Source organism: Schistocerca cancellata, chromosome 12 (genome assembly GCF_023864275.1).
Source record: "Schistocerca cancellata isolate TAMUIC-IGC-003103 chromosome 12, iqSchCanc2.1, whole genome shotgun sequence".
In the NCBI taxonomy this organism is placed as follows: domain Eukaryota; kingdom Metazoa; phylum Arthropoda; class Insecta; order Orthoptera; family Acrididae; genus Schistocerca; species Schistocerca cancellata.
In genome coordinates, this window is record NC_064637.1 from 44,257,771 (window position 1) to 44,271,860 (window position 14,090).

At 40.8% G+C, this 14,090-nt stretch overlaps 1 long non-coding RNA gene across 1 annotated transcript in view; it reads right to left on the reverse strand.

The window, feature by feature from the left end:
- LOC126109649 (uncharacterized) overlaps positions 1–13,537 on the reverse strand; it is a 53,741-nt gene extending 40,204 nt beyond the window's left edge. Inside the window, exons 1-3 of the long non-coding RNA XR_007523698.1 lie at positions 13,400–13,537; positions 8,108–8,599; positions 2,064–2,554 (exon numbers count right to left, since the gene is read on the reverse strand). This is a non-coding gene — a long non-coding RNA (uncharacterized LOC126109649). The remainder of the gene's footprint in view (positions 1–2,063; positions 2,555–8,107; positions 8,600–13,399) is intronic.
- Positions 13,538–14,090: the final 553 nt, after the last annotated feature.

Sequence of the window (14,090 nt, forward strand, 5' to 3'; positions counted from 1 at the left end):
AAATTAGGGACACTGTTGCTCTTGGGGTATCGGCGAGGACCATTCGCAACCGTCTCCATGAAGCTGGGCTACGGTCCCGCACACCGTTAGGCCGTCTTCCGCTCACGCCCCAACATCGTGCAGCCCGCCTCCAGTGGTGTCGCAACAGGCGTGAATGGAGGGATGAATGGAGACGTGTCGTCTTCAGCGATGAGAGTCGCTTCTGCCTCGGTGCCAATGATGGTCGTATGCGTGTTTGGCGCCGTGCAGGTGAGCGCCACAATCAGGACTGCATACGACCGAGGCACACAGGGCCAACACCCGGCATCATGGTGTGGGGAGCGATCTCCTACACTGGCCGTACACCACTGGTGACCGTCGAGGGGACACTGAATAGTGCACGGTACATCCAAACCGTCATCGAACCCATCGTTCTACCATTCCTAGACCAGCAAGGGAACTTGCTGTTCCAACAGGACAATGCACGTCCGCATGTATCCCGTGCCACCCAACGTGCTCTAGAAGGTGTAAGTCAACTACCCTGGCCAGCAAGATCTCCGGATCTGTCCCCCATTGAGCATGTTTGGGACTGGATGAAGCGTCGTCTCACGCGGTCTGCACGTCCAGCACGAACGCTGGTCCAACTGAGGCGCCAGGTGGAAATGGCATGGCAAGCCGTTCCACAGGACTACATCCAGCATCTCTACGATCGTCTCCATGGGAGAATAGCAGCCTGCATTGCTGCGAAAGGTGGATATACACTGTACTAGTGCTGACATTGTGCATGCTCTGTTGCCTGTGTCTATGTGCCTGTGGTTCTGTCAGTGTGATCATGTGATGTATCTGATCCCAGGAATGTGTCAATAAAGTTTCCCCTTCCTGGGACAATGAATTCACGGTGTTCTTATTTCAATTTCCAGGAGTGTATCTTCATTTGGGTTACATAGTACTGTCAAACATGGTAACACACAAAAACGTAAGTTCTGATGTACTGTAGTCTATTTTATTATTATTTTGCTTAAGAACACCAAAACTGGGTTAACAGAAACGTCTGATTCCACCCGTCTGCTTTGGCCAATGATGTCACCAATATGGCAGAAATGACTTCACAACAACTCCCGTATCGCGACATCATAACAAACATGACAACAAACACAAAAATAGATAAAAAAAAAACCATGAAATACATATTCCTCCAAAAATATAATGAAACTAATGGGACAAGCAAGGGAAACTGGTTTTTTTTGGGTGGGGACAAACCAAAAATGAACACACGCCACTACACCAAACGACAGAAACAATAAAATAAAATGACCACAACCTTCCAAAAATGAACTAAAAACAATATCGGCTGGAATCAAACACTTCCTTTGACCTATATAGGTCAACAGCAGCTACTGATACAACACTAAGTCTCAATACTTTCACCACCACCACCGCATTTAATCATAAAAAAAAAAAAACCTAGAAAATAAATATTAGAGTCGAACACTTCTCTTGACCTGACATTCTTATGACATCTTCACATATAGCTGTCCCTGATCCAAGACACCGGAACTTTAGTAAGCCTCATTTCTTCAAGACACACTGAACACTTCACCACTCCAGCCAACAGACCGAATAGCTGAAGAAATTTTATTAGAGACAACGCATTGTCCCCCATCATCGCCGACAATCGAAAACTGTTGACCTTGTCAGTCATATCCACACCTACCGAAGACACATACAAAGCGATTTACCAAAATTCACACGACGAACAGAAAAAATTACAATAACATCAACATAACAAAACCCAAATTTATGACATTGAAAAATATTCTGCTGAAAGCACAATCACCAGTGATGTACAGCATACAGTCAAACAAATGAATATCTCTGTAAATATAATATGGACAAAAGTAAAACTTTACCAACATTCATTGTGAACGTACGCAAAAATTCACACAGAATCTCATCATCATGTGGCAACATTTTCCAAAAGTACATCACTTCGCACAGAACAGTTCAGTGGCAAACACTGTAGACTTAGAAATAAACACACATAGTACCGAGCAATACAGACGAGTGATATCTCTCATGCTTACCTGGTTCTTGTTGGAGGATCAGATGGCAGCCATTTAGGCATTATATCCATCTCAAACCAAACGGGCCTTTATGCGGGAGGCGGATCTGACAAAGGAATGCGTAACCACCACAACAGCTGTGGCTGCTGCAGTCACCATCGCCAACTGTGTCTCACACTCTTCCTTCACGACTGACACACCATACTTGTCGGCAGCAACCAATAGCTGGGAAACTGTGCTTGGCGGCACGAAGGGGGAGGGGGGGGGGGGCTGAAGTGTGTAGATGTAAGACAGCAGCTGGTGCAGCACCGGGCCCTCCACATCGGGAGTTGTCAGCTGGCTGCTGCTTGCTCTCCAGTGCGTCGTGCTGGAACACAACTTCAGCATCGCCCAGTGCGCCACTGGACACGTGTCACCTACTACCAACGTCGTCACGGTGCTGTCCCCAGCGTCTGACAGGGAGCCCACGTTCACAGATGAAGTCTTCCGAACGCCTTCCATTGGAGATGATTCTGAAACATGGCATCACTGAACAAACCTTTGTCCTTACACTACACTGTATACTTGTATAAGCTACTGGCAGAGCTAGGCCTATATCAACCGTTGGTAAATGCCGTCAAGATTATGTCTGTACTGGAGTACAACTTAAACTGGAGTACACATATTGAGTTCCTATCAAATAAACTAAGCAGCTTTGCATTTGCAATGCAAATACTAGCAAACTCTACTGACATTAGTACACGAAAAATAGCATATCATAGTTATTTTGAATCTGTCATTAGGTATGGTATCATTTTTTGGGGAAATTCAAGTAGTGTATCTCGAATACTGAAACTGCAAAAGAAAGTTATAACATACATGTGTAGTGCACAACAAAGAGAATCTTGTCGCCCATTATTTCGGAACCTGCAGATCCTAACAGTTCCCTCCACACACATTTATGAAATTATAATATTTGTACACAGCAGACAAAAATTATTTGAGGAAAATCATTTTAACCACACGTACAACACAAGAAATAAAAATGATTTTATGTTACCCACACACCATTTGAAATTATATGCACGAACTCCACAGTATATGGGGATGACAATATATAACAAGCTAATGGGCAAAAATATATTTAATATGAAGCCAGAGATTCTAAAAATAAGGCTACAGCAGATTCTGTGGAATAAATGCTAATATTCAGTAGAAGAATTCATAGAGGATGACATGATAATTTGAGCAAGGGGTAATTAATTGTTGGTCTTTTATTGTATGTGTAACAAAACTGTATTATTATTATTATTATTTTGATATCATTTGTTACAATCAGTTGTTGTAATTAATTGTTAGTTTTTTATTGTATGTGTATTTTTTATATTGTATTACTGTTAAGGTACCTTTTGTTAAAATCAGGTGTTGTATGTATATGGTAAAACTTTACCAAAATTTTGACGCGTTTCCTGTACCTAAATCAAATGATTTAGATTATGTGCATTATGAGACTAATAAACCACAATTCACAGCAATAATATGGTATCCTTGATGTGTCAAATTGATGTCACAGGCAAATAGCTGCAAATATCTGATAAACTAAGAGTTGCTTATTGTGAGACGTTAACTTATCCCGGCGAACTGAATGTCCTAATAACTTGCGGTTTTGCTGCCGGGTGACGTCGTCGACCACCACCAATATTTCGACAGGAGCACATCTTGCCATTCTCAAGGCACAAATGCAAGGAGGAAGAAATAAGCAAGGGAATTTAATACCTCAGTTCACAGAGGAGAAACAATGAAGATGCCACACACAGAACAAGTTTCAACACAAACAAAGATAACCAACATCAGAAATATCGATAGTGACTATTACCCAACAGGTGACGTAGCAGAGAGTGACAGAATTACTGCTACCTCACCTGTGGATTAATATTTACTATCGATATTTCTGATGTTAACAGTGTTGACACTTGTTCTGTGTGTGGTATCTTCCCTGCTTCTCATCTGTGAATAGAGGTATTAAATTCCCTTGCACATTTCTTCCTCCTTGCATTTGTGCCTTCAGAATGGCAGGGTGTGTTCCTGTCAAACTATAGGCAGTAAGTCGACGACGTCACCCGGCAGCAAACCCGTAAGTTATTTGAAGAATTGCTTATTGTTTTGGTAAATTTCATTTGCATTGCAACCCCCAGAACTTAATTCTGCAGTTATCTACCCAGGAATTCATTCAAAATAGAAATCTAGTAAAATACAAAGCCAGAAGGAACTATAGTAGTACTTTATTCAACAAGTTAGCCTCCTGATTTCTCTACATAATCAAGAAAACAATGACTTTTACAATTGAAATCTGTATTATTTTGTCCACAATCATTAGTCCCGCATCTTGCGGTGCTCGAGTTTGTTCACATAGGATATGAACCATCTGCTACAAAAGGCTGGGGTGTCTTTCTAAGAAACATTGCTTCGGGCTAGTAGGAGTAATCAGACTAGAATTCATAAAGTACTTTTGAACGAGTCCATCAGCACAACACCCAAACATTTGTAGGATTACGTGTTACAGTTGGTCACAGAGAATACGGCTTCCCTTCAACTAACATATGTGCTACCATTTTGTGTTTGATGTCATGCCACCAGTGCTGCAGATGGTATGAATAACTCTATAATTCTCATTGGTATAATTTCTCAAATACAAGGTCTAATACTGACTAAATTCTTGGCTCCATTTCTTAGTGTCTTGAATACCCACAATGTACAGTCAGGCTATTCTTCAAATGAGAAGTTTTAACACTATTCATCAATTGAAAATTGCCTTGGATCAACAAACAGCAATTTTAGGTAGATTCATGTTGAAAGAGGAATTTCAAGTAACTGAAAAATTTGATAAACAAAAAAGCCTTGGTAATAGACAATATTCCTGCCAAACTTCTCAAAGTGGGAGGAATGGAAATTGAAGACCAGAGTAAAATTGTATGTGTAACATACATGAAGAGGTTTCAACCACCTACAGGTTTTTTTAAAAAAGCTTATAGAGCCTACTTATAAAAAAAAAAAAAAAAATCTTAATATGTGAACCTTATCGAACACTTGCACTAGTTGTGAAACCATCACAAAATAATAACCTCCACTGTCTACTGATAGAGGAGGGATGTCAGCTTCAAAATCAGTAACAGACGAATGTATGCAAAGAAATTTAACGTCACAGCTTTCGTAGAAATTCAGAAACTTTTTGACAATATAAAATGCAAAATAAAGTTAGAGGTACTGAAGAAAGTAGGAATAAAGCATAGAGACCCTTAAGTTAGACGGAAGCTTCATAAAAATGAGACTGATGTTACTGGTGGGTGCTCAACACAGATACATGAACATATTCAGAAAGGAGCCCACCTAGACGGTGCTCACCAGTAACTATTTTGATCCATAAAGAGCAAAAGCTCAAAATGAGAGAACAGAAGCAGGTACAATAATATGGAAGAAAAGATAAGATATGCACACGACAGACTTTCTACCTGAAAGTGAGCCATATCTCGAATCCATGTTAAATAAGTGGTTAGTTATGGGAAAAGATTATAACTTGAAAAGAAAGGAGTCGAGGTGTTGTATGTGACAAAATATTTGAAACCAGTGTCAGTAGGGACACACATGTGGAAAGCTACTGCAATAAAGTTGACTTGTTTACTTATTTAGAAAGCAAGATCACTGGAGGTAGAAGCAAAGACAAAACAAGAACTGCTAAAAAAAAGCATCCTTCAATGAAAGGACAACGTTAACCTCCAACACTAACAGCTAGCAAGTCACAAAAAATATTCCAAAAGCAGATGTTAGGTGTGTTTCATTGTATGAGCACGAGACCTAGATCCTGGGGACAGAAGAAAGGAAAAGACTGAATTGTTTTAAAGGGCAGTGTTACAAGATCGGTCTCAAAATCAAATATAATGACAAGGCGATATAACACAATTCTTAAATCAGCAGGGAAGGCATTAATGGTCCATTGTGAATCAATTCATATTGTCAGTCATCCAATGTGACTCGAGAGGCTTCTATCAATAGAAATGGACGAGAGGAAGACAACTGCCAAAGTTAAAGGATCAAAAATTCTCAATCACACACTACAGCTGAACAAAACAAAATAGATCCTCCACAACTAAAACACAAACCAAAACATCCCCCTCCCCCCCCCCCCCTCACAAACACTAACACGAAATATACCACCCGACTCACCCTGTGCCGCAGCAACCCACCCACCCTAACCAACCTCTTTTGGCCTATACATTTTACTAATAGAAAAAAAAAAAAAAAAAAAAAAAAAAAAAAAAAAAAAAAAAAAAAAAAAAAAAAACACATAGCCCTCAGGGACACACTTCCGCCACCAGTACGCATCTAAATGAGTGCTGAAGGTTGGAAGAACTGACTTAAAAGACCCCCCCCCCCCCTACATAATATTTGTGCAAGCCCCCATCTCATAATTTTTAAACTAAGCTATGGTTAACAACTAAATGATTGCATCCCCTCTCACCCAACACCCAATATGAAGAAAATGCATCTGAAACTACTGCGGAACCCCGTGCTATATACTCCTCAATTATCGCCACTAATTCCGCCTTAGACCTCCATTCAACAACTGTAAAAACACATTCTGAATACCCAGCCCGGTATCGGGAGTTGCTGTCTAACTATATAGGTCAAGGGAAGTGTCCGAATCCACAGGATATTGTGTTTAGTGGAATTTGGGGAGTTTTATGATGCTTTTTTTTTTTGTCATTTTCTGTGGTTTGGTATGGTGGTGTGTGTCTACATGCGTTTATGTTTACTTTGTGCCCACCCAAAAGCCCCCAATTTCCCACTCTGGTCCCGTTAGTTTCATATGGTTTCTTGTGGAACGTGTGTGTGTTGGTTTTTTAAGCATTTTCGTGTTTGTGGTCATGTTTACGTAATGACGTCATAGACGCCACATTGGAGTCTTAGTGTATGGTTGTTTCCGCCATATTTGTGACGTCATTGGTCAAAGCAGACGGGTGGAATCTGATGCTTCTGTATTTCTGCAAGGGTAATTGGGGGTTTTTGGGTGGGGACAAACTAAACATAAACACACACCACTAAACCAAACGACAAAAATGATAGGCCTAAAATAAAATGACCACAACCTTCAAAAAAAAAAACACCCCAAAAATAATATCCAGTGGAATCGAACACTTCCCTTGACCTGTTATTCTTACGACTTCTCCACATATAGCCGTTCCTGATCCGAGACATCGGAACTTTAGTAAGCCGCATTTCTTTATGACACACTGAACACTTCACGACTGCAGCCAACAGGCCGAGTAGTTAAAGAAATTTTATTAGAGAGAATGCATTTTCCCCCATCATTGCTGACAACCGAAAACTGTTGACCTTGTCAGTCATATCCACACCTACCAGACATATACAAAGCGATTTACCAAAATTCACATACGATAAACAGAAAAAAAAACTACAATAACATCGACATAACAAAACCAAAATCTTTAACTCATCAAAAAATATTCCGCTGAAAGCAGTCACCACGGATACCACACACGTGCGATGCTACCACGCAAATGAACCCCATATGCCACATAACACGCTAACCATAAACACACCACCAGATAGCACCAACGATCATATCAAAATGACACCTACCAACACGCCACTCTCACAAACTAAACTCCCCGCCGTCGTGACGTCACACACAACAGTCTTATGTCACGTGTCAAAGCCAACGGGTGGAATTGGACGCTCCGGTTAACACCCAAAACTTGTATAAGGTAACCCAGTTTTTTATTAAGAAAATATTGCTGGAGGGATGTCTCAAAGTTGCCAAAAACTGCTGATAGCTACAGCATACAGTCAAACAAATGAATATCTCTGTAAATATAATATGGACAAAAGTAAAACTCTACCAACATTCATTGTGAACGTATGCAAAAATTCACACAGAATCTGATCATCATGTGGCAACATTTTCCAAAAGTACATCACTTGGCACAGAACAGTTCAGTGGCAAACATTGTAGAAATAGAAACACATAGCACTGAGCAATACAGACGAGTGATATGTCTCATGCTTACCTGGTTCTTGTTGGAGGATCAGATGGCAGCCATTTAGGCATTATACCCATCTCAAACCAAACGGGCCTTTATGCGGGAGGCGGATCTGACAAAGGAATGCGTAACCACCACAACAGCTGTGGCTGCTGCAGTCACCATCGCCAACTGTCTCTCACACTCTTCCTTCAGGACTGACACACCATACTTATCGGCAGCAACCAATAGCTGGGAAACTGTGCTTGGCAGCACGAAGGGGGAGGGGGGGGGGGGCTGAAGTGTGTAGATGTAAGACAGCAGCTGGTGCAGCACCGGGCCCTCCACATCGGGAGTTGTCAGCTGGCTGCTGCTTGCCTCTCCAGTGCGTCAAGCTGGAACACAACTTCAGCATCGCCCAGTGCGCCACCGGACACGTGTCACCTACTACCAACGTCGTCATGGTGCTGTCCCCAGTGTCTGACGGGGAGCCAACGTTCACAGATGAAGTCTTCCGAACGCCTTCCATTGGAGATGATTCTGAAACATGGCATCACTGAACAAGCCTTTGTCCTTACACTACACTGTATACTTGTATGAGCTACTGGCAGAGCTAGGCCTATATCAACCGTTGGTAAACGCTGTCAAGATTATGTCTGTACAGGAGTACAAATTAAACTGGAGCACACATATTGAGTTCCTATCAAATAAACTAAGCAGCTTTGCATTTGCAATGCAAATACTAGCAAACTCTACTGACATGAGTACACAAAAAATAGCATATCATAGTTATTTTGAATCTGTCATTAGGTATGCTATCATTTTTTGGGGTATCTCGAATACTGAAACTGCAAAAGAAAATTATAAGATACATGTGTAGTGCACAACAAACAGAATCCTTCGCCCATTATTTCGGATCCTGCAAATCCTAACAGTTCCCTCCATATACATTTATGAAATTATAGTCTTTGTACACAGCAGACAAAAATTATTTGAGGAAAATCATTTTAACCACACGTACAACACAAGAAATAAAAATAATTTTATGTTACCCAAACACCATTTGAAATTATATGCACCAACTCCACAGTATATGGGGATGACAATATATAACAAGCTAATGGGCAAAAATATATTTAATATGAAGCCAGAGAGTCTAAAAATAGGCTTCAGCAGATTCTGTGGGATAAATGCTACTATTCAGTAGAAGAATTCATAGAGGATGACATGACAATTTGAGCAAGGGGTAATTAATTGTTAGTCTTTTATTGTATCTGTAACAAAATTGTATTATTATTTTGATACCATTTGTTAAAATCAGTTGTAATTAATTGTTAGTTTTTTATTGTATGTGTATTTTTTATATTGTATTATTGTTATGGTACCATTTGTTAAAATCAGGTTGTGTATGTATATGGTAAAACTTTACCAAAATGATGACGTGTCTCCTGTACCTAAATCAAATGATTTAGATTATGTACGTTATGAGACTAATAAACCACAATTCACAACAATTCACAGCAATAATATGATATCCTTGACGTGTCAAATTGATGTCACAGGCAAATAGCTGTTAATATCCGATAAACTAAGAGTTGCTTATTGTGAGACGTTAACTTTTCCTGGCGAACTGAATGTCCTAATAACTTGCGGGTTTGCTGCCGGGTGACGTCGTCGACCACCACCAATATTTCGACAGGAGCACACCTTGTCATTCTCAAGGCACAAATGCAAGGAGAAAGATATATGCAAGGGAATTTAATACCTCAGTTCACAGAGGAGAAACAAGGAAGATGCCACACATAGAACAAGTTTCAACACAAACAAAGATAAGCAACATCAGCAATGCCACAACATAGCAGACAATCTGAGAAGCACACCGGTACTAGAGTGTCAAAACCAGATGTACCCGGAGACGACAAAACCAGGAGAAAACGAAGGGAGTAAAAAACATGAAGATAATGTTATGGAATGTAGAAGGATTGAAAAACGCAGCATGCATAGCTCCAACAGACTTTCTCGAAGGTTATGACGTAGCAATATTCACAGAAACCTTTCTCACAGAGCATTGGCAACACCCGAAAGTCTATGGCATAAATATGCTGGCAAAGCAAGGAGAAAGGGGGCGACCCCAAGGGGGAATAACAGTGCTACTGAAACCGTGGATAACACCAAATATAGTGACAACAGAACTAAATCACTCCATTCTAATAGAAGTAAAACATATCACAATACTAGCAACCTACTTCCAGCCAAGCAAATCGGTCATAGACATAATTGATGAACTGGGCCAACAAATAAGACGGAGCAAGAAAGACTTACCTTCACTTATCGCTGGGGATCTAAACTGTCTGTTGGATGTCCAGAATCACAAAACAAAATTAGTAATCGAATCACTACAAGAAGGAGGCCTCATCCTGCTAAATGACACAAACGTCCCTACGAACTTCTGCCATAATGGCAAAACTGCTATTGATATCGCCCTCATAAGAGGGAACATAAAAGGGGACATAAGCCCACTTTGGAATGCAAACCACACGCCTATAAGAAAACACATCCCAATGAACATAGCCATACAAAGTGATTGGAAGGCAAGAGAGAACCGAGAGAAGAGACCACTCTCGAGGAGACTGGATCCAAGGAAAGTGGAAGAATACCACGGCCAGACAGAACAAACTGAGTCCTTAATCGACAACTCAAATGTAGAGGAGGCAGCGCTCGAACTGGAGAAGCTCATAAAACAAGCAACTACCCCCAGGAAAATGAGAAGAGCTAAACCATGGTTCGGTCAAGAGTGTTATCAGCAAAGAAAAGTAGTACTCCAAGCTTTACACCGATTAAAAACTACAATCAGTTGTTGTTTATTGAACTGTCCAGCCAAGTCAACATCAACTGCCTTCAATTCACGATACACAGGAACGCTGTGCCGCAAGCGACGTCGCCAAGCACATCGCCGAGGCATTGCTGTGGCACGTTAATACAAGTAAACGGGTAAGTGGATCAATCTTTATTGTCTATAATACAACATACAGTCACCAGTAATCTTTATTTTACAGTTTCCATTGCCAACTTTAGCCCATATAAACAGGTACTCGTCAGCATTTAATTTCTTCTTTCTTCTAGTACTCAACACAAATGGCATAGGTGGAACAAGAGTACCATATGGAACTTTAGCCAAGAGTCCTGTAGTCTCAGCTATACTCCATGTTTTGCAACATAAAATGTTAGCATCTGGAAAGGCTTCAAGGCCACCATAATCACAATGGTTGCCCCACACTACAGCAAGTGTCAGCCATGTACTACCTCCAAACAGAGCTTGTACATCACATGTGAAGTTCAGGCGGAGGCCTCGAAACACATTCGGACCTCCAATCAGTTGTTGTTTATTAACGTGCCACAGCAATGCCTCGGCGACGTCGCTTGCGGCACAGCGTTCCTGTGTATTGTGCATTGAAGGCAATTGATATTGACTTGGCTGGACAGTTCAATAAGCACGGGAGAATGGACGAGACATTTCATTTCAAAGACATTCTCAACAAAGATGGTAGAGAAGGAGCACAGGTAGCAAGTCAAGAGCTCACACCGCAAGAGATGCCAGCCTGGTCCCCACTCACTCCAATTGAGATCCGAAATATTACTGAATCAACAAAAAGGAAGAAAGCAGTGGGACCGGACATGCTTTACAACGAATACCTTAAAGACACAGCCCATCTGCTAGCACCAACCTGGACAAAACTTTATAACAAATGCATTTAAACAGCAAAAATCCCAGGCCAGTGGAGAAAATCAATACCAAGGGTGATGTACAAATGGAAGGGCAACCCAAAGGACACAAACAAATACAGAGGAATAGCCTTGGAAAACAACCCTTTTAAGGTATTCACAAAACTAATCACAGGAAGAATAAGACACTTTGGAAGACCACCTCCCAGAATCTCAATTTGGCTTCAGGGAAAAAAGATCCACTATCACAGCAGTGGAGCTGCTTTTAAAAAACATATGGGAAACCATTGATAAGAAGCAAAAATATTATGCTGTATCCATAGACTTCACAAAGTCCTTCGACCTCCTCGATCGATCATTAGTAAAAAGGATGCTCGACGAAACCCTGAGAAGAGACAGCGTCTGGACGAGGATCATAAAATCCATAAATGAATGAAATGAGATAAGGATCTCTGACAACCTCAACCTGTCTGAACCAGTAAGGCAAACAAATGGAGTACTCCAAGGAGCCCCACTAAGGCGGCTTCTGTTCATTCTGGCAGCAAAGGACACTACAGAAATCGCTCAAGATGAAGATGTCGAAGCATATGCCTATGTGGACGACACTGAGATAGGCTCAAAAAACCTAAAGAAACTACAGGAGACTATAGCAGACGTGGAGAAATGGTGCACAAAACCCCAAGTTCATAATCAACACCGACAAGACGGAAATGATGGTATTCAGACCATGCGCGAAAATCCCAAAAACGACAAGAATTGCACTACAAGGGAAACAAATATCTATCACAAAAGATTACAAATATCTAGGGATAACACTCCAGCCGTCCGCAAAGTGCTTCACTAAACACACAACAGAGAAAGCGACACAAGCCATCAGAGCGATAAACGAAATAAGTTCCATCAGAACACTAAATCTAGACACAGCTATGGCACTCTTCAAATCAAAAATAATACCGATACTGGCTTATGGGATAGAAATCATATGGATACACCTAAATGAAAAGAACTTATAAACATTGAAAAGAGTAAAAGCAACCTATATCAAATGAGCATTAGGGGTAGCAAAAACCTCAAGATCAAGATTAGTCTACCTTCTCGCCCGAGAATCTTTCATCATAGAGGATCGAAGGACAGGGTTCTTACTTCCCAACACATCAGCATCGGAGAACCTACTAAGATCACTACTCAAGAAAAGAGAGTTAGTACCAACGGAATTCTATGAATCCGGAGCCATGATCGACCGCACTTGGACAGCAGCAAATTTTGAGATGAGACACGTACTTACAGGACTCGCAGTACACGGATTCCACCATGAAATTTGTGCAAATACAACATACCACGAACCGTCAAACCTTTGCAAGTGTACACTATGTGGACAGTCTTGTGAGAGATACCATACAGAAATATGCAACACGAGGACCAGATCAATAAGAGACTATGCAATAAATGGTTCAAATGATAATCTGTTATAATACCTGCACTGAATATAATCTACTACTAAGAATTATGCAGACACTCAATACATCCTCGTAATTCACTCTCAAATGATTGTAATCTAATGTATAACTATAATGGCTATTTTGCTTCAATAAATCGTTTAATATATTCAGAACAAACCTCACGACAAAAAGAACACAAATCAAGCACCGTTCGCTCACTCACACTCACGTCATGATCACAGAAACCGTGAATTTGAAAGATTTCATAACAAAAATCAACAATCTCACGAGGTACAGTGATACACCAATATTTGCTTTTACAAAGACCTTCATTCGAAGATATAACATAGCCCCCCTTTCTCACAGACATTATTTGTTTCTGTTTGCCTGTAATAATGTCTATGAATGTGCAAATACTGGCGTTAAACATCGGGTCAACTGAAGAAGAAGAAGAAGAATAAGAATAAGAAGAGGAAGCCTAACACACACATCATTGTAGTGGGCAGGAAATCGCGTATCTGTTACAAATCACAGTGATTGAGAAGTCACAGATATCACAATAACAACTTTACAGAATCTAACTGCGATTTCAGTCACAATTGGCAGTGGCAAGTAGCACTTCACAATCAACCCCGTGAGCCATCTGTTGGTCGAATTTCGTACTGCTTCCTGCGATTTCAGTGACAAGTCGCGGCTACAAGTCGCAAGTAGCAACTAAAAAGCGCAGTTAACAGTGCCATCTGTTGGCCAAAGTTCGCACTACGTTTTTTCTCTGCGATTTGCTGTCGAGTCCAACTTCGATTACTGTGACAAATCGCAACTAGAAGTCGCAAGTAGCAACTAAAAAGCGCAATTAACATTCTCTGCTG